Source organism: Polypterus senegalus, chromosome 10 (assembly GCF_016835505.1).
Source record: "Polypterus senegalus isolate Bchr_013 chromosome 10, ASM1683550v1, whole genome shotgun sequence".
Classification (NCBI taxonomy): Eukaryota; Metazoa; Chordata; class Cladistia; order Polypteriformes; family Polypteridae; genus Polypterus; species Polypterus senegalus.
Window position 1 is genome coordinate 133,136,351 of NC_053163.1, and position 5,986 is coordinate 133,142,336.

The window sequence follows — 5,986 nt, forward strand, 5'->3', positions numbered from 1 at the left end:
ACGCTGCTGGAAGGTTCGTCCCACAAGTCGCCAATGATGTCCCACCCTGTGATTTCTGATCATTTTAAGTGGCAGGATTGGCAACCGCAGTCATCGAGTTTAAAATCCCAAAGTCGTGTGATGTGACCTCGGATTTGCTTGTGACTTGAGGCGTGTAGATTAGCACAGACAAGTAAGAGTTGCACTCTGCTCCGCACACGGGACAGTAATGAGCTTTAAACTGATGATGAGTGGGGCAGGCGGGGGGGGCAAACGACTCACAGCTACTAACGTCAGTGGCAGACCCACCGGCAAGCTCATGGAAGACGAGAGCTGGGACATCCAGAATGAGAAGGGGGCGACAATGAAAATGTAAAAGAAAGAAATCAAAAGTCTAACAACGCTAAATTATCACCTTGGAATATACAGAAGTGCTTACTACACGCAAATAGAAATTTAGCAAAAATGGTTTTGGGATTGCTGGATTGGCACAAAAATAAAATAAAAATGAGAGGAAACATCTGGCTTTGTTAAGGTAAATCTGCACCCACTGAACACGAGGACCTCAGTGACCCACTTACACCAGACTGAGACCACCTAATACGGCTGAATCTGGGAGGAAAGACAGCAGACATTGGGAGAGAGTGCCAGCATCTGAAGAGGGGGCACAGCTGCCAGCTGGTCACCCAGCCTTCGCTCGGATCGTTTCTGTCATTAATTGGCCTTCTTGACAGGACTTGGACTGAGAATTCTGAGCTTGAGCAGATAACCAAAGTCCCACTCCGGCTGATGTTTAGAGAGATAGAGAGAGAGACAGACAGACAGATAGATTTTTATTTGTCCTCAAGGGAAATGTGGCTTTTTAGGGAAGCTCTTTAAATAAATAAACAGGTTTATATATATATATTATATATAGTATGTACACACACACTATAGTCTGAACACATATGCAAATGACCAGAGAGTAAGAAAATTAAAAAGAAAGAAAACGTCTGACTTGGCACTCCCCGTCCCAGTCAGGCACTATGCAGGTGTATTGCTGTTGGTATACCGGACCCCCAGTAGGGTTTCTTAAATAATGCGTTTTGTGAAAGTCCTCTCAGTGTTAGCATATCAGAGAGATGATGATGTGCAGCATTGTCTTCTTCATTCACTCCTTTGCTACTGCAGTCTCCTAAGGAAAAAAGAGCCCACTCTGTCTTTTCTTCTATAGGGTGGTCCAGATCTAATTATGCAATTTTCATTACGCTTTAACATCCATCCATCCATTATCCAACCCGCTATATCCTAACTACAGGATCACGGGGGTCTGCTGGAGCCAATCCCAGCCAACACAGGGCAGGGCGCTAGCCCACCACAAACGCTATAACTTATTAAGTTTATTACATAGAAAATCACCCAAAAAATCCCAGACCATCGAGAAGTGTGCAAACTGACAACATGAAGAATCGTCTTTGCATGGAACTGGAATCGTCCCCACATAAATCAAAGTCATCCAGATAATCAGGATCTGCATAATTAGATCTGGACCACCCTGTATAGCTCCTCAGTGTTCTGAGACCAGTCCAACCTGGCATTGATGTGGACCCCCCAATACTTGTAGGAGCACACCGCCTCTACAGTCACTCCCTGCAGTGTTAACCTCTCATCACGCTCAGGACAGTATTCTGCTGGCATCTAGTGGATGAAATGATATGCTGCAAAAACACAAATCTCATATTTCTATGCTTTCTGACACTTTTTGGTAATTCGAAGGTGACTCATCAATATTCATGAGTGGGTGGAGTCTCCAACACCAAACACAATGGTAATTGTAAAGCTGTAAAGGCAGAACAACCTAAAACGGTATCATTGCCCGGATCGAGTGATGGTGATGCCCACGTCAACTGCTCATGCAGGGCTGAATTAACCATTAAGCCAGTGTTTCCCAGTTTTTTTCTGTGGTGGCACACTTTCTGTAACCAAAAACATGCCAAGGCACAAGACTATTTTACTAACCTCAAAACATATTACATCTCATACACCTGCTCAACTGTCCAAACTGGCTGGGTTATCAGAGAAGCCAGTAATAAAGGCGCTCCAATCTCAATGTTTACAGACGCAGCATTTAGTGAGCCATTTGGTGGCATCTCCCAGCTGCTTCGTCCCAAAGTCCATAGAAACATTTGCCCAGTCACATTTTTATTCGGTGCCATCTCTGGTTCAAGACGATGTCTCTGGCTGGGGTTTCCTGAAGCATCAGTGTATTGGGTATGAAAGAATAATATTTCCTAAGAAAGTTATTTTTATTCACAGACCACACACCGTGACATATTGCAGGCTAACTGAACTTCAGCATTGGTGCCATCCAGTCTGCTCAATTTCTTTGGGTTTCTATTGTCAGCATGGCTGTCCTCTTGGATTGGCACTCCCACCCCAGGCATCTGCTGCGGATTCTTCTCCGATTAGCAACTCTGAATTGTCGTCACACGTAACTGCTGTGTCCTGCTGCCTATCTTGCATCCGATGCTACCCTACAGGCACAACACCATGCATGCAAAGGAGATGAAGTGAATGGCTGTGTACCTTGGGTATCGATGGTACTGCCACTGCTGCTGCACCCCATCTCTGGGCATGTGGTGGGGGAGGGAAAAAAAAAATCTAATCGTGAACCTTTGGATCTGGCTGTCCAGTTGTACTGGGGTTCCGGAGGCTGTGCCACCCCACCCTGTGCCAGCTCTGCTGTCTCTAGGGGGTGCAGCTCGATTTATTTGGGGTCCAATGCTACTGGGGTTGCAGCCATATAGATTTTCTGCATTTTTTTTCCCACATTTTAAAGAGCTCAGGTGTACACCTTGAATCAGGGTAGCCATTATACCCCATCCATTTAAGCACCACCTGCTTTCTAACATGCATACCCACCTCAGAGAAGTGTCCATCTGTCCTGGTGCTATGGAGTACAACAGACAGGGGCCAATCCGACACATGGTACCCATCCTATGCCAACCACAGCTGCCCTAAACTGTAAGCCTTTGGCATGGATGAGGAAAAATCCCAGTGACACAAGGAGACCCACACCAGCAGAGAGTGAGCTGCAGTCTTGTACTTGGTGTGTTTGACTTGTGGATCAACAAGGATGCCTTCCTCCTTCTTGGAATTAGTGACCTGTACAAAAAATTGGTCTCAGATATTAAAATCCTTCACATTGGTGTTTTGCTTTCATCAGGCTGTTGGGTCGACACTTTTCTGCCCTGGTCTCCAATGGTGGGGCAGTTGTTTTCAACATAATGAGACTTTACCTGCCATGACTGCAACATTCCCAGGACTTGGTATATCAAAGTGGTGTTACTAGTAGCAGGTCCACTACTTTTAGACCACCACAGATACTCGCAGTTGGGGGTGTTTTGCGCAGCTGAAGAAAATAGGCGATTGCAGTAAAACTGTATGCGATAGGACAAGTTAAAGGGGATTTGTGTGGTCAGCAGCCCAAAATCCAGAAGATCCACTCAGAAGTGTACAGGAAGCCAAGTCTTCGTCTCATGTAACAAAACCCATTCAGGTCAGCTTTGACAGTCAAGGTTGCCCTCTGCTGGAGAAATGCAGACACTGCAGTATGGGATCCTTCTCGAACAGTGGGCCTCATATCTGTACAAGGTGCGCTTCACCTGCCACCCAGAATTCCACCTTCAGGTGAGGCAGGGAAGAAACCAGAGCTGCAATAGCACAATTTTACTTTCAAGGAGAAGTCCAATTTATTTTAGCCTATTGGGTACCCGCTAAATCGGACAAGCGCCCCTGCACCATGTTTTAAAAAGTCATCCATACTACCAATGCGTTTCCATCTATCCTCACATACAAATACAAGTTAAAGTAACACCGCAGCAGTCCAAGATGCAAGGTAATCCAGCAGGCAAAGTGAGCAAAACAAGTCGGAATCTGAGGGGTTTTGTTGAAAAGCCAACAAAACTTAATTTACATTTACTTTAGTACACAGGAGTGAAGTTCGTACCTTTTGTAATTTACTGTGTAGGTTTGTTTCAGAATGGATTCATCGTGGATGCCAAAAACCACAACTTCAAGTGTTACTGAAAAATAGCAATAGAAGAAGAGGGTCCGACCCCCTCACAACCACATAAAGGTGTTGAAAATTAACCAACAGATTGAGGAACTTAGAGTTCCATCAATTATGAAACCATTCAAGCCAACGTTACTACAGTGCCTTCATGTCTCCTGCAGAGGGCCACCTTAGAGGAAGCTTTGGGTTTTATTAAATCAACAAGAAAACAGCAAATATGCCTTCCCAGATTTAAAAAAAAAAAAGTCCACCTCGGATTCCACACAGTTCCATCATGTTAGGAGGTCTCATGAAGATGACCCAGATCTGGATGGTTTTCAACATCACTGACAGAAGGTTACTACTTAGGAGTCAATTTTGAGAGAGAATCAAAGGGTTGGTCAGACATGCAAGTGATAATTTCATGATACACTGTACCCCTGACACTATGACAATTATCCAAAGAATTACTGGAGGGTCTTCATGAACACGTAAACAGGAGCACACTATTACCAGTATGCTCATCTCACAGCATCCAATGCTGCCAAGAAGAATCACAAACAAGCAAACACAGATGGTGAAAATCATAATTGGTGACCAAACCTGGAGGTAGAGCTGTGGTCCAAAGTCAAACAAACAATGAAAGTATAAGGACCCTCCAACACAGAATGGAAGTAAATTGTTGAAGGCAGATTGAGCAACACTTTACATAAAAGGTCTTACACAGATGAGGGTGACATCCAAATCAAAAGGCCCACTCTGTGAAAGGACACCCTCGTCACTGGTGTAGTCAAGTTAGCTACAGATGACTGGATGCACAAGCAAGACGAAACCTTTTCAAATGACCAACAAGTCTAACAAACAATGTTCACACAGATTATACTGAAACTGAAATTGGGCTGGTTTTACTGGTGGTTCTTTCATCAATTCAGGCTCAAAGCTTTGACTTTATACACTTGTTACGAAGCTGCTGTGGGCAAAGGATGGTCAGATGTTTCAGCTTTGACACTTCACCTCAACATTACAACCTTTGGGAATTTTAGAGAACTGGCCAAAATTCATTGTAGTCATTGTGAAAGGAGAAACGTAACTATTTGTGTGTGAATTAGAATGGTGCAATGGTCTTCCAAGTGTTCCCCAGTACTAGGGATGTGTCTTCAAACTATGCTGGACTGCTTATTGCGGGGAAAAAGAAAAAAAAATAAATAAAAACGTGAGCTGAGCTGAGAGACAGCAGTGCTAACCCACTACAACACCCTGCGTTAAAATGAAACATACTCGGAGTCTACAATACTTGAAGTTCTGATCTCTTACTGCATCTTCTGAACTCTGATCGCTACAATCAACACTCAGTCTGTGGGTGCATCAGATAAGTGTTATATACTGGAGAGGGGAACGGGGGGGGTTCTCCCGGGCAATGACCGAATTGCAACACACTGTGAGAAGCACAACCTGTTTAATGCAGCAGTGAAGACACAACAAACATTGTTTTGCATTGATTTGTTGTATCTGCAGAACATTCTCATTATGGTCAGCTAATCGACCCATCAAATGAAAATAGTGGGTTTTTTTTTTCCTTGTAAATTATGTATGCACAGAGCAGGTCAGGCAGCACCATAAAACTGTCAGATGGACTACACTTACAGTGTGCATGAAAATTCTGCCCAAGCACAACACTAAAATCGGGTAGTGGCATCCCCATTCAGCATGTAGTTGGAGCTCTGTGAGGTCATACTGGCCTTGCAAAGCATCATGGGAGCCGTTTGTGGGAATCTAAACTAGCCACACAGCAAATGTTCAGGGAAAAAATTTCAGCCAACTGCATCAGTGAACCAAGTAAATTAGCCTCAAAAATGCTTTGGTGAATTTCACCAATTAACACTGCTCCAGACATTGTAGTTCAGCATTCTGAGAGGCCATGTCTTTAGAGCAGAGCTGCACCACTTAACACAATGACCACACAAGGCAACAGGC